Here is a 26,220-nt window from a genome sequence, read left to right as displayed (position 1 = left end):
AGCTTTGTACAGGCTTAAAGAACTTCCATGCAACTAAGAATCAGTCCTTATCCAAGCTCATCTTGGTCTCTAGAAATTGTTAGCTATACTCAAGTATCATTTATTTAAATTAACATCGCATAAAGAGACATTAAAGTCATGACAGTAATTAAAAATGCACTTTTATTAGCAAGTGAAAGAAGTACACCAAAACACTCAGCTTCCATTTCTTCCCTACTTTTCCACTTTTTATAACTACCTGATAGAACTAGCTACCCTTAATAATGGTTTTCTTCCCAAAATATTTAAGGTAAGGATAGTATCTCAGCTGCATAGTGTCTGCATGCTATTTTGACCTCTGAAAAACTATGAAGAAATGCATATAAATGCACAATCCTTGCAACTTATAGATATATTTTGGGTTAAAAAAAGCAATGCACAAAGATTAATCAGATATTTCCTTAGTCGTGGAGATGTGATCCTATTTCTATTTAGAAGTTACTGAAGAAACCTATTGAATTAGATCTCTTAAAACTAAGTCTCTTGCTGAATTCTCTAAAGAAAATTTAATGTGGAATCTGATGACTTTATCACATTACTTATACTTACTTAATTTCATTTACATTTGAAATGGAAATGAAAAATTAATTATTTCTAAAGTCTATTGACTTGTGCTGACATTTTCAGTATAAATAACAGCAATGCATGAAACTCAGCTGTCTCAAACCGATCCCAAGGAGAGAGCAGTATGTTGCACCACTTGCAAGGAGTTAGAGCAGACCAGACTGGGACCACTCTGACCTTGGGCAATGGGCACTACAATCATTGCAGATAAACTCAACCTAATTTTAGCCTGTGTAGTCTAGCACAGACTGCAGAGAAGCTTTAAGAGATGATCTAGGTACAGCCATCCAGGGACCATGCAGGGTAGACACAAGAAGCCCAGACTGAGGCTTATGCCATCACAGTAGCATTTTTTCCTCAGAGAAGTGAACTATTTAAATAGCCAAAGCTATTTCAGGTGTGTTGATATAGTCTTTTCAATAAGCAATTACATGATTGCTTATTGATACAGCTTGACTCATCACATTCATCAACTGAAGCAGGACTAGGTGGGGAGAATTAGAGGGAAGATCTCCCACAGTTCTAGGCTTGCACAGAAGGTAATACAATAACTTTGGTTCCCACACTTTCTGAGATGGAGGGCAGGGCACCTTGAACTCTCTGACTCCTCCAGTGGAAGAAAGGTCATATTACAATCTAATCTCAAAAATAGATCAAAATGACTTGGGCTTGGGTGCAAAAATGTGAGATGCTGCAATATTTGTCACAATACCTATTGACATTTTGCATCCAAAAAATTATAGTTAAAATCAACTCAATTTGTAACTGACAGAAAAGAAAAGAGATAAGACACTACTGGACTTACTCAATTTCATATCACTATATAAATGATCTACCTCTAAAGGAAACAAGACAGTTACCTCTTTATTAGAGGGGCTCTTCCTGTGTCTGTCATGCTGCACAGAGATATTTTGACTTAAGCACTTGTGATTACATTACATAGGATTATTCTTTATGGTATTTTTCTTCATGAAAAAGCAGAAGAGTAGATCTTTTGACATGAAATCTAACCTAACAATATGAGGAACACTGAGCATAAGTTATTTGAAGATATTGATTAATTTGTCTTGAATGGAATTAATATCTGTACAGATTACTAGCATAAAATATATGCAATGCTTACCTAAAATAAATGGCTCCTTGGCCGTATGTCTAGTTATGTACCCCATGCAGGATATACTCCTAGATAGAAATATTTCCTTTATGTACACAAACTGGTTCATTATTTTCACTCTTAGGCATTAAGAAGTTATGACTTATGACCAGAAACTCATGGTATTAATTTAAAAACTAAGCCAACTTTCTTAAACCAACCAAACAAACAAAAAACCCCCTTTGGTTTATTTTCTGTAAACCTCCTCAGTGCTCTGAAGTCCAATTTTCATAGTTACATGCACCACGACAGAGAAGAAATCTTAGAAAAAAAAGATCAGGACAGGAGGGTGAATGGAGCCAAATAAGAGGGTCAAGCATCAGGAAGAATTCACAGAGAGGCAGTCAGGGTAGGCAGGAGAGAATGTCGTGTATTTAAAGCAACGCTGCCTACTTGCTTCATTTTAACACTAATGAAATACGTGTTAGCAACACCCTCAGTCCTGCCCCAGCACAGCAGAAGTCTGCTGGCTGGAGCCCTAACTCTTTCACCGCTCTGCTGCAGACTCCAAATGCCCTGAGGAAGACCAGTAACTACCACAAGAGCTGTTTTGCACTATTGAGATAAACAAAAATGTGCTTGCTGTATCCCTGCATCAGTGTTCCAGTTGTTCAAGCATAAGGGGACACAAACAGATCAGAATGACATTTGGTAAAAACTGAGAAACCAACCCACCGACCGGGTAGGGAAACTAATTAAGGAAAATAATTTTATCCATTCCTTGAAACCCAAATCCAACAGATCTGCTCTGCTATAACATTATTGATATGCAGAATTTACTGGCTGACAAAATAATTATGTCCATTAAAAGGTAGCCAGTGTCTGTACTGAGGAATGTGCTGGACTCCAAAGTCTCCTTGGAGAGCTCTTGTGTACTCTTGATGTTCTTATCAAATCCTACCCAAGAGCATGCAATCTAGCAGAAGCCAAAAAGGTCAAATTACCCACCCTTCTTGTAGTAATTCCCTTAATAATTTCCTAATATTCTCTGTTCATTTAAACACAAAAATAGCATGTTCAGTTTTTAATTGGTTGTTTTCTACATTCTCCTCCTAGCCTTTGTTTGGAACAAGATAGCTGTCCAGAAATCTGTAGTCTCCAAAATGAAAGCACGTTATTCTCCGTGGGTCCTGAGCATTTCAAAAGCTACAAAGTTGTGAAGTTATTCCAAGTCTCTATACCTGTCTTCTAGACAAAACTTTGGAGCAGAAAACCAAAACTGATAAAAAAATTAGTGAGTTCTCATCGCAAATGTAGTCTTTTCCCTAATAGTTGTTCTCTTATTTTTTCACTGTCAAACAAAATCAAAACTTAAACACAGGTTTCTAAGATTAGGAGGACTCAAACAAATAACAGTGCTAATTATATCCTAAGTGGCAAGTTTGTAAATTCTGAGCACAGTTCAAGTAATACCAATCTAACAGAGCGCATTACATGGCCATAAAAGTAATATAAAACAAACTTTTATAGTTTTGTATCCATCTACTTACATTATTTCTAATATTAGAAAACAAAATTTATAACTCTGTCTTCCTTAGACATGTTTAAATTACATGAGATTAAAAAGGTTGTAGTTTAAATTACTATAATGCAATTATCATAGACTGTCACTTGCATCACAAAAATAGATTTTGAATCGAGTTTGGGATAGGTAGGGAAAGAAATGGTACTGCTGCCAGATTTTAGCCATTTTTCTAGCTACTTAGATAACAGAGACATCATCTACTATTTAGTACATTGTATTTAATAAAAGCAATAAATTAAACTAGAAAACTGATGTACTCATAAAACTGAAGGGAAGTGTATCTGAATGACTTTGCATTCAAAACTACATATACACATGTACTAATAAACTCTATAGGACTGTGGATGACTTTATTCTGGAAAAATATGCTTGCTCTGATCTGTTCTCTTGATCATCCTTGATTTTTCCCTGAGAACATCCTGTCTAGTTTCAAAAGACAACTAAGGGATAAAAATATTCTGATAACAACAATGGAATAATAGTACAGTACAGCATTCATCCAAACCCACTTAATTTTCTTGCTCCTATAGTCATTACCTAAAGTTGTATGGAAACTATTTTTCCTTTCATTTGTGTTCAGTACAATAAATTTGTGTACAACTATGAATTTATGTGATGTGGACAGACAAAATGTAGAGTGGCTATAAAAATGAGAGAGGGCCTGATATCACTCAGAAGTCATCTCTCATCTGCTGACCCCAAATCACCTAAATCAATTTAATCATCACCATGGAACAGCTCTAGAGGGAAACATTCAGAGCCTGGCAGTGGTTTTGAGGCTTCCTCTTTAACTACTGTACGATTGTTCTTTAAAACTTGTCTTTATGGTGCTCCTGTATTTTCTAACTGTCACACAAAGGTGATCATGGGCAGAAGAGATATCAAGATACCAAGAAAAAGCAGGAAACTGGTATTAACTGTAAAACACAAGAATATATTACTTCACATCTAAATCCCTCACTATCTCGACATAAAAATACATTGTCTTGTATTTTGGAGCCAAGGATATTTAAAGTACTAGCTCTGGGTCATTGTGAAAAGAGAAGGAGAAAATTAAATCTGTAAAGCAAATATAAGTTATTATATTGATATTCTTCTCCTGTTTACCAGTAGCATCTAAAGTTCATATCAGAACATGCTGGGATATAAACTGGATAAATGGTCAGATAAATAAGGAAAATTTATAATTTCTACAGATCAAGTAACATATACATCAGTTGCTGGCAGTAAAGCTAAAACATCTGAAGTCATTTTGTGTGTGTGTGTTTTTCTTTGACTTGCCTTTTTTTTTTCCCCACAGTTTCACTCTCTTGAGGTACTGTCCATGTTGTATAATTTTCCCTCCCTCTACCTTCCTGTAGGCTTGTTCAGGCTGCCATGCTCTCCTGGTATGTCTTTTATGTGCTCTTCTTCAGTCTGACCTTTAAAATTAAACACAAGATTTATGTACCTGTCACTTTTTCCCCTTTAAATCAATTTATCTCATAGTTTCCATGCAAGGAGCAAAAGTACAGACAAGAATACATACTAAATTAATATGAATTTACAATATGCTACTTTATGAGATGTTTGTTTTTTCCCTAAAAGTGTCTAATTGCCCATTGAATTTAAATAATGTACAAAGTAACAACTACTTTTTCAGATGGAAGTTTTGACAACAAACTTGTCTACCACACTTACTGCAATGCTCTGGGATCCACTGCACTCTTTATACGCTTTCTCAATCCAACATGGTAACGGTTTGAAATAGCTTCTAAGGGCTGTGTGCCTGCTAAGGTGCTGGAAGAACAGAATAACACAGGTGTAATCAAAACACATTAATGCCAGCAAAATACTTTGCAGACATCCACTCCCAAACTAGGTGGAGGAAGAGGAGGAGGACAAGGAAAGCACTGCTGATCTGCTGGGTTGAAGCACCCCCCCGAACGTGAGCAGGCAGTTATTAAGCTCTTCAGAGTGTTTATTCAGCACATAAAGTAAGAGCGAATTACTGCGTTTAAGCCTTGCAAAGCAGCGTTTCGAGTTTCTCCACAGTTCCTCCTGCTGCTAATCGGGCAGGACCAGCGGAAAACCGGCTGGGAGAGAAGATGAAAATAAACGTGCTGTTTGTTCATTAAGGGAGAACAAGCTGTCCCGAAACCAAACGTTCAGCTTTCGCTGGTACGTTCGGCACCGGGGGGAAACGGTTGCAGCTTGCAGCTCCCTGGCAGCAGGCGCAGAGCAGCCGGCCCGGGTGTCTGAGCCGGGAGGGGGAGCGCCAGCCCCGGCAGTTGGCCGGCCGGGGGGGCCGGGGCCGCCCCGCTCGGGAGCTCCCGTGGCCCCGGGGGGGGAAGCGGCAGCGCTTGCTCGGGGCCGGCCTCACCACCGCCTGCGGTCACCGTGCCCAAAAGCAGTCACATCTTGGAGCAGAAAACTTCCACCTCACTGGTTTTTTTTTGTTTTGTTTTGTTTTGTTTTGTTTTTTTTTTGTTTTTGTTTTGTTTTTTTTTGTTTGTTTGTTTTTTGTTTTTTTGTTTGTTTGTTTGTTTTTTGGTTTGTTTTTTGTTTTTTTTGTTTTGTTTTGTTTGTTTGGTTTTTTTTGTTTTGGTTTTTTTTGTTTGTTTTTTGTTTTTTTTTTTTGTTTTGTTTTTTTTTTGTGTTTTTTTTTTGTTTTTTTTTTTTTGTTTGTTTTTTTTTTTTTTGTTTGTTTGTTTGTTTGTTTTTGGTTTTTGGTTTTTTTTTTTTTTTTTTGCCGGGAGAGGGTTAGGGAGGCCGTCGTTATCTCTGCGCGAACGCTTCACCCGGCGGCGATGCGGCCGTAACCCCCGGGCCGGGGGAGCTGGCTGCCTGCGGGGGAGGCAGCGGCAGAAGCCGGCGGTTCACACTGGCCCGGGCCAGTAGCAACGGCTCCGACAGTGGCTTTATTGCCTCTGTGCAGCCTGCTTCCCCGTGGTGAATGCTAGAGTCACCTATAGATTATCACCCCTCTCGGCATTTTAGATGCTGCCAGGTTCGGTAATGGAGTCAGAAGCAATTGGAATTCCTCCCGCAGCTTGCTAAAACTGATTTCTCAGCTCCAAATCATGCCGTGCTTTCCAACCTTGCCAATACAGACTAAAGCGATGAGACACCCACACTGCTGTCCTGCCTACGCTGATGTTTCCTCAAAAGCAGTTATGCTGCTGCTGCTGCAAAAAAAATGTATTCGAGATCTGCTTGTGGCCCTTCTGCATCAGAGTGAAAGCAGATTGCTGGGGACAGGGCAAAGCTTGTCTTCACTAGCATATCTCTGCTCTGTGGCTAGAGAACACATCAGTCTCCAGTGTCATTTTGACAAAATGTACTGCTGGAACGTTTCAATTAGATTTTCTCACAGAACGTTACGGTTTCTCTGGAGGTCTGTCTTACATCTGAATGGCTAATCTGAACATGGCACACATTCGGTTACTCCATTTGTTTTTAAGATCCAAATTTCACTCTGTTTCACACAAGCCTACTGCTCTCGTGTACTGTAAATTACCAACCGCAGCAATGCAGAGTCATGAAACCATAACTAAAGATGATGTTCCTCATGGCAACAAAGTGCTAGAGCATCAGATGACTCATACCCTTTCTTTCTCTTATGCTGTTTTTATGTCATATTTGGTTGATCATTATTAGAAGATATGCATTAAAATGTCTTTCCTCTCTCAGCAAGACTTCTGTATGAATTCTAATCATTATGCAGCACAGAGCTACAAACTTTGCCTCCAATACAGCTGACCAAGGTTATGTTGTTACATCTAAGTCTTAAACCCTTTTCTGCATAAGTACAGATAGATTTTTTTTTTAAAACTATTTAAATTTGGCTTAATCGTTTGAGTCCATAGCAAACTGATTGCACTTTCTGCTTTATTTTTGGCAATGCCAAAAAATTAATATGCACTAAGCTGGTTTTCTAGATATTGCAGACTTCTGTTAGCAGTTGCAGTTACTAAGCAAATATAAAATACATTCCCTGGTGGTGCAAAGACACCCCATGGTGTTTGCCACCGCATGCTTTTACCTTGATATCCAAAGACAGATGAGGAGGTTCTGTCTTGATCTTAGGTTGCAAACAGCCATCTAACTCCTCTGTGCCACTTATTCCCACTGATACGAATGCCTTCTTAGGTGTGGAATCAATCCCAACTTGCCTGTACCTCATTAACAGTCTTGAGACCATGTGAGGAAAACAGGTTGCCCTTCCTTACACAGTTGCACTGAACAAAGTAACGACAATGTCATGAGTCACCCGGACATTGGCCCCTACCCGTGCAGCACTATGCTCCTCAGAGAGATCTGCATATTTTATTAAAAATATATTTAACAAAAATAAGAGAGATAATGCAACATTTCCTATATAGGTAGTTTACTTAACTTTCATCTCTGATCATGCATAGGAAAGAATTCTCATGTATGTCCTCTTGTATTTCCTTTAAAGCAGAACTTTAACTATTATTTCTTAGCTCTACTGCATGTTACAAATAATTCCCAAGCTAATTCTTTTTCCATCCAAGTATTCGTTTTTTACTCTGACTATATCCAGCTTACACACTGAAGTCAGATATTGTTTCTGTTACCTAATTAAGTGTGAAATATTTTAAATGGAAGAATAATGAAATAACATCCTCAAGTGCTTTCTGTAAATCTTCTGGGATTCAAATTCTTTATCACAAATATATACTGGCTATTCAAAAACTCTCATATAACAAGTTCTCAAGACAAGTCACAGTGATCTGAAGTATCACATTTGTCATATTTGGAAAAATTTTCCTACATTTATATATTTTATTCAAGTAATATTGCTCCTGAAAGTGTAGTTAATTTTGGAAGCTGATACAACTTAGAAAGTTGAAGACAACTGAACAGATACAAAAAGTTCTTTGTGCATAGCTCTGGCCCTCTAAGTAATAGCAGTATCACCTCATGAAATCAACTTCTTTCTTCTCCATTGCTGGAGAACTGCCATACTGAAATAAACAGATGAGAAGTTATTCCTGTCTAATTTTGCTGGCTACTGCACTTGTATACTGCCTTCTGTAACATGGTACAGTTCTTCAACTCTGAAGACAGAGAAGACTTCCCATATCATTAGGTCTTTAATACTTGAAAATCTTACCTGCCAGTGCAGGAAAATGACAGACTACTGGGAAAAGGAGTAGAACACAGTCACCAGTTCTGCACGACTTCCCCCATCACCCATGGCCACTAAAAAAAAGAAGAGATTTGGGTCTTTCTAAACAATCATGCTTCACAAGCTTTTATTTAAGTTCTAAGTTGATTTAAAATGTACCTCATTTATTTTTATGTAGTTTCATGCATTTTTATTGCCACAAGCATTTTTTCCTACTATCTCCTTGGTTTATGGAGTTTTGTTTTCAGGAAGAAAATGTAGAAATGAGGAAAGAGTGAAAATGTAAGTTCCATATAAAGTCTGGTTTTGGCCTTATTTTCCTGCTTTGTTGAAGTGCCCCAGTTTCTCAATGGATGAAAATTCCTACATCTCACCTCTGCTCTGTCAGACATTGTTGTGCATGATACTGATCTCAGTGCCACGAGAGAAATCTCTAATGATGTTACATTAGAGTATCTACAAGGGTGAAAATAAAATCAGAATCTGGCCTACAACTCATAATTTACCAGGTATTTATTTTTATCTCATCTCAATTACAGACTTCTTCCCCCCCTTAGAAGATTCCAAAAATCATATTTTGGAATGGAAACTTTCCAGGTTTGAATGAGTGGTTTTTTAAGTGAGAAAAATCCATTTGGCTGCATTCCAGTTATATAAAACTAGAATAAAATCTTTACTGACTTAAAAAAAAAAAAAAAAAGTATGATTTTACTTTCACAGGCATCATAAAATTTACTTTAATTCATTATTTTAGCATGCAAGGAATATTCACTGAAGTTCAAACATTATGTCACAATTTAAAAATTTTGTATGTAAAAATGACTTTGTTTACATGTCTTAAGATAAGAATATATTCCAAATTTAGGAAAAATATGTACCCTCTCAATAAATAAAAAAAAAATACTGTGTCGTGTTTTCATTTTCTGTTCCTTCTCCCCTATTCCATTTTTTGGGCAAACACATGGAGATAGGTAAGAATTATTACTAATTTTTCCCCAGATGTCTTTTAAAGGATTGTTTCTGGTACTGGGATTTTTTAAATCCATTTTATTTGGAATAGGATCAGGTCCAAATTGTATTTTGCTTCCATGATGACTGATGGATATAAATATTAATGAGTCAACATCTGGGGTTGGCTGTTTTCTAAAAGCTGTATAACTGTTATTGCAGTTGTATCTGTGGACTGTAACATCTCGTTTGAATTCATGAGACCTGCTATAAATTTTAAATATATATGAAATGATATTAAAGTCTAATGAAGAACACGAATCCCATCTGCTACCTGAAATCTAGTAATACCTACATAACATAACATGAGGGAAACAGCAACGTAAGCAATGAAGATGGAAGCTTGTTTGTTTATTAAAACTTCAAATTTGTTTTGATCATTCCTTCCAATCCCTGTTGATAAAAATCAAGCTCCAAAGTGGCTTCTTTCCAGATATCTGTAGAGATCTCTGTGTTTTAACCCACTAAAAGTTTGGCAGAGCATCTTACTGCCATATTTTCCTTAAAGAAAAAAATTTCTTAAATTCTTTAACAGCAGCCTGTTTTATAGGCATCTTTGCTCACACATGAGACTCTTCTGAAGATGCCTGCTTTCTTACTTCTGCGGACTGTAAGACAAATTTAATTTAGGGTCTTCAACTGAGTTTTGTGTCATGAGAATTTCAAGGACAAAAATAGTATTACTTGAACATTTATACTACCTGTAAAAAAGCAAGATGGTCTTTGTGATAGTAAACAACATATTTTTTTCTCATTTGCCAATACTTTTCAGGACTAATTTTCCACACACTTCCATCAAGAGTTATTTCTGAGTTCAGACACAGAGAAAGATTCCTCTCTCCAAAGTGACTACAGGGAGGTTACAAATACCAGGGGTTTAGAACATGATGGTATCCTTGGTGTGATTCTGATATGCTCTGCCTAGGAAGAATAAGCTGTCATAATATATCTTTAAAGTACATTTTAAATTGCTCTTTGAAAATAGATTTGTGGTGAATGGAGGAGCAGGCAAGTTTTCCACTGATATCAGCAAGGCTGGTACTTCACAGTGTGCCACCCTTAGTCTTGGTCACTGGCATCACTCACTGTAATATGCAAAGGTACTATGACCCAAAAAGCCTAACCAACACACTCACAGAATATTTGTAGTATAATGAGGTTTTACAACTGACTGTAGCCTTGCCTAAAATCTAATTTACCAGGAAAGTAATTTTTTATTGAGTTTTTACAAAGCCTAGAGCGTAACTGAAAAAGTTTGGCACACTGGTCAGCTGTGAATTGAGATAAATCCTAGGAAAGCATTAAACCTCGGTGTTTTTTTATAGGTAGATACTAGAAGTATGCCATATTTTGCTGAGAATATTTGCATTTGCTACAGTATAAATCCATGACAGTATCCACCAGACTGACATTCACACTCAAAAATATTTGCATGACTCAATGCCAGTGTGATCCCTATACATGTTTCTGAACAGAACCAATAATCATATTTGACTTGCAGAAGCAGCAAAACTCTAGTTGCAAGAAGGGTCAGACAGCACCCTCCAATGCCTCAGTCCAATGGGATCAGAGGTACAGAACAGACTTGAAGTCTGTACACTAGCAAAGATGTTTAAAGCTATATAAACTCAAGTTTGTTTCAGTATTCTTAGTCATAATTTCTGGTTATTTTCTTACATTTCTAAACATGCTGGAATAAGACTAACTGTCCTTTTGTTAATAATTTGTGTTACCTATAGTAATTCCAACCCTATAATACTGAACAATCAGAAACTGAGAAAACACTGACAAAATATATGTATTTTCACATATATATGATATATGTAACAGAAAATGACATGCTTTTGGGTTAAACTCTAGTAACTCATCATGCCAGATGACAAACAGGGTTTTAACCTAAGAATTTCCTGACATCTCATTTTCCTCTTAGTAATTTCTCAGCTGTTTGTGCTCATGTACTTCCAAGTATAAATGGAAGAATCTGTCATACTACCAGAAAAACAGTTGCTTGCTAGCTAGTTCCATAGTCACTGAAGGCAAAGATATTAAAAAAACTTACAAGAAAGACTAGTTTATAGAAATTCATTGGTGCAAATTCTAGTGCTGTTCACATCAAAGCTATGCACGTTCACAGACAAATGTTCATTATTACCTGTTAGATATAAATTAAAAGTAGAAACAGCCTAGTAAGAATACTTAGAGGATAAAAGCAGTCTTAGAAACACCAATCAACAATGATACAAGGCCCTACTGCTTTTAGGGAACATGCTCAATTGTGCCTTAGAAAAGATAGATTTGTACTTAAAGATCATCCTATATGCTAGGTACGTAAATCATTTCTGAAGAGAAGCCACACTACGTTAGATTACTTAAAACTGAGAGATAGAATCCTCTCTCATCTGTGGGCTTTATGGATTTGAGTTTGGGGGTTTGGTGGCTTAGGGTTTTTTATTTTTTTTTTTTTTTAACACTATTAGCATCTAAATTACACTCTATTGTCCAATCATGTCATGTTGATGCATGATGCAAGACTTCACGTATAGTTACAGCTTTGATTTTCTGTAGTTCCTAAGCAGGCTTGTAAAGGAAACTAAAAAAAAAAAAACCAACAAAACAAAACAACCCAAAAAACCAAACTAATCAAAACATAAATGGGTTTGTTCTTTTACAACATGCAAGAAATTGCAAACTTGATGGTTTTTTAGGTCCTGTTGCCATCTAGGAAGAAGTTTGCAATAATGTCTCTTCATAGCATTTAGACTATCAGAAAGCAGATAGATAGAAAGCCATTGGCCAAAGATTATCTTGGAATGATCACACAATAATTTCAGGACTAAGGGCAGTAAATTCTGCCCTCAACGAATGAAAACCTACTGCACTAAACATAGTACAGTATAATATCAACAACTGAAAGAGAACAGAACAAACAGAAGAATTTTCTTTGTGTATACCTAACCTCAAGTCTATGTGAAATCTACCAACAGTTCACTGGGTGAGAACGAGCTCATTAATGGGCTATGACTAGATCTGTACAGATTCATCAGCATGTTCCCTGTTGAAGAGCATGAAAACACAGGGCTGAAGTCTGGCCCTTGGCTATCACAGTTTTCATAGGTAGGGTCCAACATTTTCCCTGTTTCTCAAACCTAAGGAAAAATAAGCAAACAGAGAGGAAGGACTTGAAAGATTTCTTCTTTCTTTTTTCCTCTAAAGAGGGGAGGAAGGGAAGCAAAAAAAAAAAAAAAAAAAAGCTGGGGTAAAAAGGATAAACACAGATACCATCTAATCTGTAGACTTCATGAAGATAAAGAATTTTTTTAAGTGCAGATTAAAATCAGAATATCCTAATGATCTAAAAACCTTCTATTTTCCCTAGATATATCAAGCTGCTTTACTAAGGACATTTATAAACTGTCAATATTGGCCCCCTTCTGACCGCCTCCATCATGTACCACAGTTAAAGAATTTCTGTCTCCATATCACTGAAAAATACGCAATCAGCTAGAGCACTTCCCTTGGCAGATGCATTTAAATGCTCCAGTGGAGCCACACAGTGACTTCTACAACTGTCTTTCACCCTGCAGCTGCAGCAACAGGAATAATACGCCTCTCCAGAGGTACAAAGAGGAGGCAGCAGCAAAGCTGACTTGTTAAAACTGCTGTCACTCTCACAGAAGCAAAATTTCTGCTCTGCTAATAGAAATCTGAGTGTTTTACAAATGGCACAACAGATGCAGTGCACTGAGGAAGATGGCATAGACAGTGATGCTGCAAAAACTCTTCAGGCGGAATCACGCTTGTCATGTACCGATCTCATACACACATTGCCACGGCAGTGATTTTAGGAACGTTTGATGGGGCCCTAAACTAAACTCCTGCTCTTTCTGAAGTATTCCTTGGGGTTTTCATTTCCAGATGGAGAAACAACAGAGCTGAGTTCATCATGTCATCTTCAGAATGACATCTTCCACGATGAAACACCCCCTGTCACTGAAACACAGTGCCAAGCATTGGGTATGAGCCTAGTACATGAAGTAGAAATGGAAACTACAGCCTTCTGCTGCAGAGACGCAAGCCAACAGCTGAGTCATCTTAAGACCTTCACATAAATCCTTATACACTGCTTTATACATTAGAAAACTGATAAATTGATAAAATATTTGTGCTGCCAAGATCAGGTCATTCAGGTGGCAGGACAGGAGTAAAGATAACAACCGCAGAAGTAGGTGTTCGGGGAGAGTTTTCTAATGCACAGTATGCTCTTTATGCATTCCTGGAAGCATACAAAACCATCACAAATCTTGATTAAAACTGAATACAAAAAGTAATTCAAGGTTAAACATAAAAATCAATACTACCTGAAAGATAAATCAGGACCTTACCTTGGCAAACAGGTCAGCAAAGGGATGACTGGCAGAGAATTCATTCCAAGTTAATCTGTGCTAGACATATTCTTTAGTTGCATTATCTGATGCTACTTCGTCTTCTGACTCAATGTCTGCCTCATTTATTAGGTCCTGTCCTTAATCTCCAAATACAATGGCAAAGTGATTGCCAGTGATTTTATGCTTTTCAGTGCCCAGGACAACGGGACTGCCTGACTGCCTGAAAGAGCTAATACACACTTCATGATGAGAAAGGAACAGTCAAAGCCACCAAGGAAAGTTTGGTTTTGTTTTTGTTTTTTTGTTTGTTTGGTTTTTTTTTTTGTTTTTTTTTTTTTTTTTTTAATAATTATTCCATAGAATCTCTAACAGCATGTGGAATTTTCAATACTATATTTTTGAAGTACCTGAGTTTTTCTTAAAGTAAAAAAGCATGGCATGCAGAGACAAAAAATTCTCAGATGCATTTTATCCATTTAAAATATTCAAGATTCATTCTGAACTGTATTAGTCCGCTGTGATTCAAAATGTTAAATGCTTCATCAAATACTATCAGATGGATTTCAGTAGCAATCTATGGCTATGAAAGCGAAGTAATTGCACAGCAGGCTTCTACAGCAGCATATAATCTCCTTAACTCTTAAAGAGGAACCTCAGTTTGACATTTGCTTGGCTTCCTGTGGGCAGCCTGTGTGTCTGGGATGCTTTATGCCTTTCAGACTCATTAGAAACTACATTATAGCTCACTAAAATTAAAGTGGAGCCTTCTCACTGCAACAAGCTTCAAAAAAGAGGACATTTACTGAAAAAGAAATTAAGTTGGACATTCCTCTCCTTTGCTTTTTCTTTGTTCAGTGTTAGATATTTGTATATGTATGAAAATATATGGACCCCCTGAATCCAGTTTCTTCTACTGCCTAAGCCAGGTGCAAAGTTATAATTCTGTATTTGCAACATTACCCTCTTCCTCTGGATTCCATCACCAATTTACAAAATCAGCAGCTTAGAACTGTCCCATAGAACAAACCAAGAGGGAAAAGGATCCGATCCTGTGTGACACTAGATGTCAAATATAAGAGTGAAAGCCACTGGAATAATAACTGTGTAAAGTGTTTAGGTTTATTGTAGTAAAATTCCAAGAACCAAAAGGTCAGTACAGAGGAAAATAATTCTGTGCAAGAGGAAAAAAATTATTTCCAAGCAAACAAAAGATGACTCTTTTACCAAGTATTATTTTATACATATATAAAAAATATATAAATGTATAAAATACATACATATGTGTATATATGTACACATATATACACACACACACACATATATACCTCTGTAAAGTGTAGCTGAAATAATATTTCAGAATTATTTTCAATTTCATTTTAGAATGGAATGCTGATAAAACCCTCGCTGGGGAGAGGGATATGAGGAACTGCTGTTGAATTTTAAGTTGTGTGGAGCTGCAACTTAAAATGAGATTAAATTCCTTTCAATCTTTGCTTAATAAACAGCCCTGACACTTGTAAGGCCATGTGACATGCCAAATTAAAAAACACATTAAGTTAAAATTAGATCAATATCAGTGGAGCATATATTGAAATTTCCCAATATAACTGTATTTATATAGGAGGGCATCTCTTGACTAAGACTAAAATGTAAGGTTTACACCTTCATCATCACTCACAAGGAAATAAGAGGGACAGAAATCAACAACTGAAGTCTAAAATCCAAAAAAAACATCTTATAAAAGGTGCTGTAATGATCTGTCTCTGTTCAGGAGGCTGACTGCTCAGTCTTTTGAGACTGGAACTATGAAATTACCACCAACCAGGTGTGCATCCTACGTCTGACAGACAAACTCTCAGTCTGTGTTTCTATCCTAGGTAATTCTGAGTGTACTTGATATTATATTACCTCACATGGATAGTAACAGAGGAAACACCTGCTTCCTGTAATGGTTAGATGACACCCCTTAAAGAATATTTTATGCCAAAAATAGATAAAACATTGAAATAAAATCCTTTCTGTTATCAAATATTTTGGCAGTGTAATACAGAAGACACAGCCAGAGTTGAACAAGATTCGAAGCTGCAACAAAGTGAGGAAGCCTTCTTCTGGGACACTTCCTGTTAGGGAAAAATTTTGCATGTGCTGAGACAGCTAATGACAAATTACTAAAAATGTGATTTAAGAAGAAACATTTACTAATTGTCACTGAAATACTTTCCTTTTGTCATATTTTTTCTTGCAGGCTCAAGAGATGCCACACAAACATCTGTCCAGATCTTTGACAACACATAGAGTATAGTTAATGTAAAGATAACCGGGACATAAAACATTGCAGTCAATATCTCAGGTGGTAGGAAGCTTTCAGGACAGAAGATTAGCATCTGACAGCATAAAGACTTAACAATGAGAAGACCGTGCAATAAAAAACTGTTAGAATAGCAACTAACCTCTTGCAAAAGTGATTACATGAATTATAAAATTTAAAAATAGATGAAACTAATGCAAAAGGAAGGATTAAATGCTTCCGAAACCCTGCTTACAGTGCAACATGATTTCTTCAGAAGCTTTGAGTAAATAGCAGAATGACCTCCACTGTTTAAAATAAATGACTGCAGTGACACAGACAACAATGAGAAGGGGGTTAATTAACCTGATGACAACATAACAATAAATTTAAAAAAGCATTCAAGTCAGCTCATTTGAAAGCCTGTAAGTAGAGGACATGGTCTCAGGAGCATGCTGGAGGTTGTTACAGTTAGACTCTTACATGAGCGGTAGAAATATGATGTCTTCTGCCAAGAGGAGTTAAGGATCACACTTGTCTAATAAATGGCATGTTGAGTCCCCAGAGAAAAGTAGAATGAAACCACTATTTATAGAGAGCACTAAAAACTGATGTTCAGACCTGAAGTGCACCTGCATCTGCAGATACATCCACCATCCTTCCAAGAGATACATGCAGGAATATAATGCTGGTCAGCAGTTTCTGAGGGACAGTTGTAATAAAAAACCAAAACAAGTTTGTGTTCTTTGTTTTCCCTTTTGATTTCAAAAGCTGTAGACTGTAATGGGTGAAATCCACTGCCATTACAGTCAAAAGCAAACTTACTGATTTCAAAACAAGCTTAAATTCACCTAGTGATTTCATAAAATACACCCATAATGAACTACGAAAATTCCTTACTGTTTAATTATTCTTTGTTCAAATTAATGGTAATGGATTAGGACAACTCCACCAGGTATTAATTCTAGCTCACAGAAGTTTTGTCGTCTTCACTGTATTCACTAGGACAGCAAGATTGAACATTTATTTACATCAGTGATGATCCAATCTAATTTTAATTAAAAGTGGTTAAAAATTAGTAATAGAACTAAAAAGATGTCTCCCACGTATATCCTGCCAGATTAAGAGAAATGAACAGTGACATCAGAATCAGAATTGAAATAAAATCCCATCTGTTTGCTCAGGTTTTATTGCAAATGCAGCTGCATTCTTGGTGCTTTTTCATAGTTCCCCTCTTCTACTACTAACCTTGTATTTTCATGGCTGGAAAGCAAATTACTTCTCTTTTGGGAGAGGCTCACATTCTTTGCTGGTGATATCCAAGTTTATGCTCCGCCACACATAGAGGTTGCAAGACTTCATTGACTTGATTATCATTTAACACTTCCCATGGAACTACATACATAATCCTTTAACTGAAAATCCTGTAAAAGGCAAAAATGAAATAACTGAGTAAATCCTGCAAGGATGGTGGATCAAGCCAGTATCATCATCCTCAGACCATTGCATACACCCTCTGTTAGCACAGCCCACTTGTACAGCTCTGGTTTTGACCACTGAACTGTGCACCACATTGTTTGAAACCAGAAAGAAGAGTGCCTTTTGCCAAACCATCGTCAACACAATCTGCAGTACCAATATGAGAAGTCCTAAAAGAAGACTTAAATTATTACAAGAAAAATTTAGAAAGATGTGATCACTGCACACAGTCATGTAGCTACAGGCCACATTTATAATTTATAATTTACAGACTTATAGCGTGAAACTGTAGTATTATGCAGTATCATTTACAGTATGGAACTGCTTAGATCTACACAATTAAAAAGCAAATTTTCAGGTCTTCTTCCTCCTTTTTCTTATTAAACAATGAAGTTACAGAAGTGTTAGTAGAATCTTCTAAAGTGAAATTAAGATTTTTAACTTTAAATATGGAAATATTTAATAAGAGATGAATGTACTTACTGTAGTTAATGCATAACCCAGTCAAATTCTGCTTCTAATCCCACTCAGGAGAAAATAAAATGGGGGGAAAGTGAAGCAAAGAGTATTCAGACTTAAAAAAAATAAAATAAATGAAGGGACTGGAGAGTGAGAAAAGAGGAGGAGGGAGAAACAGCATTTTGCCAAAAAGTACAATATGTTTACTCAACCTGAATTCTGTTATAGCTGATGCAAAGTCTCCTTTGTTGTATATGGGCTGTGCAGTGTGCCCAGTAAAAATGTAGACAGAGGGTTTAAACTAGTTAGTGTTTTAGGATTCATTCTCTCCAACACATAGCTGGGAAAACTTGACTTCAAAATGAACTTACATTTAGATGATGGGGGGGTGGGGTGGGGTGGGGAAAGAGAGAGAGCAGGAGGAGGGAGAGAGGGAGAATAATCACTACAGAAAATTTAAAAAAAGGTTCAAGAGCTTCAGACAGGTCTCCAAGTAATTCACAAAACCTCAGCTACCACTGTAGAAACTGCATCTGAGAATAAGTCTCTCGAGAATGACTTCAGAATTGTGAGGATCACAATAAGGCATGTATTCTTCCTTTCATAAAAAGCTGAAATCTGAACCTAACATGTTCAGTTCAAATCACAGATACCGACGCCCACTATCTCACTACTTGTAACAAGGCAAAAGGAAGCAGCTAACTGAGACTCCAATATGTTCAGTTTCAAAATCTTGGTAAATTCTCTCAGTCATTTCAAAGTGGACTGGTCTTCATGGGTATCTGGCCATGGACAGCAACACATCACAAAAGAGCAACTGAAATATTAAAAAAAACCTTACAATTAAAACTTACAGTTCTAAAGTGTTCTGTGATCACTTTTGCTCATATGCAGAGATGCTCCTCCTGCTATTTAAAGCACAACATAAACAAAGTCCACAGATAGGACTTCAATATCAATTACTAATTTTTTCACTTGCAAGTTACATCAAAACCACATGAATTTTAAACCACAAATCACTGTAAATCCATAACCTCATATTCAAAGTGGGCATCATTCACTTTTCTTCCTATCAACTGTTTTCCCTATTGTTTTTGCTGCTGCTCTGTGAATATAAGTATAGCTTTATTCACACTTGATGTAGTTAAAATTACTCATGACACATTCTAGATAGACGGATCAAATAACATATGTTAAAAGAGTTTGGTCATCTAAGCCTATAATGGGAGTGATCTCACATGGCTCAGATGACAGTGACATTAAATAAAGAACAGTGTCCAGAGACTGTCAACAGTGTGATGACAGTTATTTTTCCACATAAATCACAAATAAACAAAACCACACAGAACTTAAGAGTATCTGGAAGAAAGAGAGTAAACGATTCATGGGGAGACACATCACACTTACAAGATCATGCTGTGGACAAACTTGCTTCCAGGGACATTCAGGGAAATGTTCTTGGCTTAACTTTAATCTGCACAGTGTGTTCATCTTTCCGCTCAGCCTAACACTAGACACCAAGCCAAGACACACCAGTTTTGTCACACAACAGATACTGAGATCAGACTGTCGACAGTATACCGAGGCTTGGATCACAAATACTGTCATCTTAGTAGAGTCCTGGATTTACATACCCTAAGCATTTGTACAAACACGTTCCAGTTTGGGATAACTTGGAGTTAATGAAGAAACAAGCCTTAGCTAGGAGGTAGCGAAGAGCAGCTTCCTAAGCTGTGTGTCAGCTGTTACAGACTGTGTTAGCTTGCAGGGCAGAGTTAGCAGCGATTTGGGCACCCAGCTGCACTGACATGGGCTGAAGGCAGCTCGACGATGCACCTGGGGAAGCAGAGGAGGGGACTGGTCCTTCCTGCCCCGACCAGCGCACAGCACCCCTCGCCGCAGCCCCTTTGACAGGCTTAGAGGGTGCTGATTCCTCAAACGCAGCTGCGTGTTTCCCACATCAGAGCTTCTCCATGGCTGGGTAAGGAATGCAGAGCAATCATATGGTCATTTGGACATACCCATTTTCACTGCATTTCACTTTCTGAACAGCTGCCTGCTTCCTGCTTCGGCATTTCACACTCACTCACATTAACAGCTTTGGCTGCTTTCATGTGCTGGTCCCCGGGCAGGTATAAAATGAGGAATGAGGCTCATAGCTGTTGGCATCTTATATCTCAAGACATCTGATAAGTTCCTCCTACGGACAGACTTTCCATGCTCTAGCTATGCCAAGTTTGTTAAGCTTCATAGCCAGGCTAAAAAGAGAAGGGGAAATTCTCTTTTTTTCCAGGTATAACGTGACTTGCAGCATATGATCAGATAGTCTCTCCCTCCCTAAACAACCCTATATGCACAAAGTGTGTGCTTGTTTAGTCGTTCCTGATGGGAAGCCACTCTGCATGGCCCTTGCAAAATAACTTGTGTGGGTCTGGCCCCACGCTACGATGTGGAGAAGGTGCTGCTGGTGAGGCTCAGCACGTGGCGGGCTGTGACCAGAGCCCAGTCAGGGGCAGAAGCAGCTACTGCCTCCTGTCAGGCCATGAACCTCTCTGCTTGCCTTGGTCTCCCAGTCCCTAATGACGGCAGAAATGCTGACAGGTTGATGTTTATCCACTGATAAATAATAACACTGCACCTACCAGTCCCTGTGTACTGCTTAGGATAGAACGAGAAAATGAAACAAGAATTTGTGTTCTACAAATAAAGCTCCATATGAACTATTTACTTTTTTCCCTCCTTCCAGAAATCCATTTTGAGCAATAGGCATTTCAGGTATGTTTCCAATTCTTGTGTTTGCCATATAACACATGTATCTGAAGGGGGAGATGAATTGCAATAATATAATAAACAGTTCACAAGAATTAATATATGTGTTACAGTTTTGTAGCTCTCCTGTGAATTAAATGGATTCCTGTATCCTTTTGTTTAAAAACAAGTAGCATGATTAGAGTGGAAAACAATACAAGCCCTAGATGATTTAAACATACTTCTGAAATATTAACATTACTCCTAATACTTCCTTTTCCCAAACATTTTTCCTTAGTGAGCAGATTTGGATCAGGTGGATTACCTGGTTTAACTGAGATTTTACTTCAAGCTGTTGTCAGCAAGAAAAGCAGAAAATGCACAGGACAACATTGTTACACAGAAGAAGTGCTGAGACAAAATGCCCACTCATTGTAATGGCCCATTAGTGCCGAAACATTACCGACTTTTGATGGCAACCAGACTGTACCTGCTAATTACTTGTACATATGGGTGTCATGTTGGCTTTTGCTACTTGATTTAATTAGATATATACATATCAAGTATGGAGGGATTGTTAGATGAAAACAGGAATGGAGTAGATAAAACTAACAGAGTCTGTAAATATTATTTTTTCCTGTTAAGATTCACATTAACATCACACAATTTTTGTATGTGTGTGTCAGATATAGGTATCAGAGGTGTCAAAAGAGGGGCAAAAGAAAATACAAAGAATGGTTTAATACATTAAAAAGAAGGAAAATGAAACAATAGGATCAAGAAATAATAGTTTTAATTTCACTGTATTATGCCAATCATGTCTGTTTTCTTCCCTTCACAGGGAAATCATTCATTGCTGTAAAACTCTTCTGTGAATATTCCTATCTTTATATCACAGAGATTCCATAAGACACAGCATCCCTGCCTCAATTTCACACATTTCCTGAATCATCAAGTGAAAAGAAAAAAACATTTAAAAAGTGTGAATCCTACCACAGTATGAAAATATCACAGGACCTCTAAGGTTACAGTTACTATAGCTGCAACAGTTGCTGCTGTGGCTTAGGTGCAGTTTCCATTTTAGATTTAGTCATGAAGGCTTTTCAGCTCTTTTTCATCTGTTTGGAAATGGTATGTCCTAAAGACTGACAATTTTTAATGGAATACAATGCAGGTCAAGACCATTTATGTTTCCAATGTACCACATTATCATGCTGACAGTAAAGCCACGCAGAAACAGTCATGTTAATACAGCGTACTGCAAACATAGGTGATATTTTTTAATTTTGTCTATACCTGTGAGGATTTGTACCAGAAAACTACTTCTAGGAAAATACAAAAAATTGCTGATATATCACAGCACTAGAATTGTGTTAGTTTATGAAATGTGTTTGGTAACCATGGGTACTAAACAATTTCATAAGGACTTCACATAATCTAGGAACTATAAATAGATTTGGAAACAAAGTAGGAGCTTAATTGCAGTATCCATGGGTTGGGAAGCACAATATTCTTTGTAACATAATTAATTTCTATGTGTTCCAACAAGCATTTTTAAGGTATTTATAGCAATACCATAATCCCTTGTGTTTTGGGTTTTTTTTTGGGGGGGTGGGGCGGGGTGGGAGTGGGGTGTGTAGGGGTGTGTATTTCTTCTTTTCTAGCCTAGCCTTCCCATCTCCTGTGACTCAATCAAGCTAAACCTGGGTGATAATGAATAGGGAGTAATCATAAGATCTCACTCAATTTATTTAAATTGTAGTAGAAAGAGTGCAGAATAATGTGTACTAGCCAACACTAAGAAAAATTAACCATGCAAAAGATGCACAGAGTATTAGTCAAGAAGTTGACAGAAACTACCACTCAAACACAAATATAAATATTTCTTCAACATTATAACTTTTTTTTTTTTAAAACTCTTTGTGCATTTATCTTTAAAAAAGGCAGAAGAACTGAGTAACTCCTGAAGACAAATGGATAAATGTAGTAGGCAGTTCCCTACCTGAACTGTGAAGGACTCAACATGCAATCAAATAATTTACGACATGGTCGAAACCACTTCAAAACAAAGTAAACAATAAATTAGGTTCAGTATTGCAGCTTCTGAAGAGAGCTCAGAAATTCATAATATGGAGAACTCTGCTTCAACAGAATAAGGGCTGCTATAATTATAACTTCTATTCATATTTTAGCATTCTCCTCCATCAACCACATCTTTCCTTTCAGTGTCTGTGCTTTGAGAGGAAAAATCACTTGTAGATTTTTGGGGAGATTTTTCTAGTATAAACAGAAAAACTAAAGCAGCAGCTTATTTCAAGATTACTCAGAGACCTCACAATGAAAACACTTTGGCCTCACAAACCAGATTTGCTGTCAACTTTGTGAACATTTCTGATGAGCTGCTTACATTTGAGTGACTTACTCATATCTTTAGTCAGACTTCTTTCATTGAAGTATTAGCAAAAGCTATACACATACATGTTTTCTATAAATGAACTCCCACCCAATCACTGATACCTTAATTTTAAGAAATGCTTCGAATCTCAACTAGCCAGCCTAATAGGGCCTGTGGCAAAATATTCAAACTCTGCTGACAATCAGAGTAATAATGCAGTGGGGCTTCAACCACAAACCACAGTTCAAGTTAACATAATTCATCATCTGTAAATGAAATCACTCTGGTCTCCAAAACTGTGGCTAGACTGGGTGAAATAACTGGCAGCAATGCTTGCAGTGAAGACAAAGGCTGGGAGCACACCAAGCCAAATCCAAGCAAACGCTCCAGCAGTTTTTCTCTGTCAGACTAATTCATGGGTGTTCAGTTTTTAATGGGAAAGTCTTAATGAATTTAACACAAATGGCTCTTTTTCTAAAGACTAACTAGCATATGGATTTATACTTATATAGCTGGAGCTAATTATAGATTTTTTTCATGCTTTTTGGCTACCCTTATCATTAAAGTGGAAAAATGTGCACAATACAACATTAAGGCAAAGAAATGTTTTTCTCATCCTAGCAAGAACTCTCAGTTATTAGATTTCTCTTTTTAAAATAAAAGTCACCAGTAAACTTTGCCAGCACTGGCTGGCCACCATCAGCTGCTTAGCTAATAGCTAAGCATTGTAATTATCTAAAGAGTATTTTCATTAGTTATGTATAAGTATTTAAAAAGTTTAAATGTTTGAGGATTTACTTGTACTCCACACACAGAGACAGACTGGAGGATGCCCCAGAGAGCTCAGGGTACCCAAGGTACACACTGGGGCTCTCCAACCTCAGCACATCAGCACCCAGCCCAGCTGGCAGGTCTGCAGAGATCCCGGCCAAACTGCCCAAAGAAAGACACTCCTGCCAGGCAGGCCTCTGCTGAGGAGAGCAGTGCTTTGGAAGGAGAGACACAGAGTGAGATCTGAAATGAAGGTGAAGGCCAGGAGAACGGTTGCCATCCCACTCTGGAGGTGACTGGGTCATTCCCCAGCAGTTTTAGTGCTTTCTCATATGTACCTGGGACTGCATTTTGGATCATTAGCCAGAAATTATTTTCATCATGCATGAATCATGATCACTAAAAAAACCCCCAAAACTTATGAGAGCAAAGGTGTTAAAACTTACATTTTTCTTAATTTATTCCGAAGCTGTGCTTGACTTCGTTTTCATTAGTAGGCATCCTCATGGTCAAGTTTGACATTCAAGCTCATATTGTAACTTGATTAAGTTTCAGGAATGAAGACCAGCGTATAGAGTGTTCTTTCTTGTACACCTTTCAGCAGAAACTTGTCCATTTAGGTATGAATTCAGTTACACTAGAACAAATTTAAAATTGTACCTTGTTCTGTTTTTTCAGTATTCCCTAGAGAAAGAAATCCATGCCAGTTATGCCACTAGATAGTACTTTCTTCAGCGAGGGTTAGAATCTTAATGCAACTGTAAATTAGGCTTTCCTTGCAGAATGCAAGGAAACTTCATTAATTAGTAAGATTTGCAGATGTGTCCACCCATCAAATGGCTGGCTGCCAAGCATTTTGCTTCTTGTAAGTCGAGAAGTCAAAGACCCATCACAAAGCACAAAGATGACCAAATGTTTGGCAACTTATAAACAGAAGTAAATCAGGATATAATTTTCATCATTATATGCCTGTCAAGTCAAAGAAAATATAGCTACCTACCTGATGGTGAGTGTATATATGGCCATGATAAGGGATACAGGATAGTTTTATCCACGTGATAGTAATTCCCTTTTTGCATGTTAATTCTAAGAATTATCAAGCTTCCATAAATGCCTGAGGAAATTGAAAGTAGAGTAGAAATTAATACTCTTCAGTTCAAGCTGTTTTCTTTTCTTCAGAAGCTACACTGAAATCTTTTCGTAAGTTTTACCCTAGCTGAAATAAAGCCTAAAATTTTTATTAGTTGCCAAAATTAATTATTTTGCTCTTTCTCTTCTCTCCAGAGGGGTCAGATCACAACAAGAAAAAATAAGAGCAATTTTACTTCATCTAAACATGAAGTTTAAGACAGAAATGGCAATTACATAAAGGATATGTGATGATTCACATATTAGACTTGTAATTGGTTAAGATGAAAAATAGGGCACCATTATCATCACTTATATTGAAGGAGCTCTAGTTCATGAAAGTAAATTTATAACAGAGTAACAGAATATCTTAAAAGATATTTAAAACAAATATGAGCTAATTACAGCAGGAGACTGTAAATTCTTAAATATTTTATTTTAAATCTGTACTACTCGTAAGATCCAAACACTATAGTTATTTCTCTAGTAGAAAAATATTTGGGTCTTACAATAAACCAAGAACGCTCCAAAATTTATAATTTGCTCAGCATCTACGAAGGCTTAAAAAAGATTCTTAGAATTCTGTGAAAGGCCACAATTAAATATATATTTTAACATGGCCTTATTAAGCGAGCCAGCTATTGGAGAAACTGAAACCACCTCCTCCAACAGCAGTAAATATTAGTCTGTGGAGTCCTGCTAATGCATATGGTAGTCAATATAGAACAAGATCAGAGCGTACCAGAGATTAAGGAAAATATTAATTTTCATCCATTAAGTGGCTTCATTTCTTTGATCAGCATTTTCTAATGGAAAGGGCATTTGAAAGCAAGTGGTTTAGGGCTAACATCTGGGCCAAATTGTTCTCTGTCACATTTAGGGGAACACTAAAAGAAATTCACAGAATACTATGATTCATCTTCCTTTTAAACCTTGGCTTGTTGAGGTTAGGCCAAGAAACATGTCCCACAGACTTATGCACCAGTGTAGTCTTTCTGTGAAATTCAGTTTTGGAAAAAAGTTTGCCTAGCCACTATGCTGACCCCCTCCCATATGGCTACAGATGCTCTGTATTTTAATGTTTGTGTTAACCTTACAGCACGCATGATCTTATGAAAGACACTAAGCATACTGGTTTTCCACCT

Source organism: Tyto alba, unplaced genomic scaffold (genome assembly GCF_018691265.1).
Source record: "Tyto alba isolate M040663 unplaced genomic scaffold, T.alba_DEE_v4.0 Super-Scaffold_1, whole genome shotgun sequence".
Lineage (NCBI taxonomy): Eukaryota > Metazoa > Chordata > Aves > Strigiformes > Tytonidae > Tyto > Tyto alba.
Note: the sequence above shows the minus strand (reverse complement) of the source record.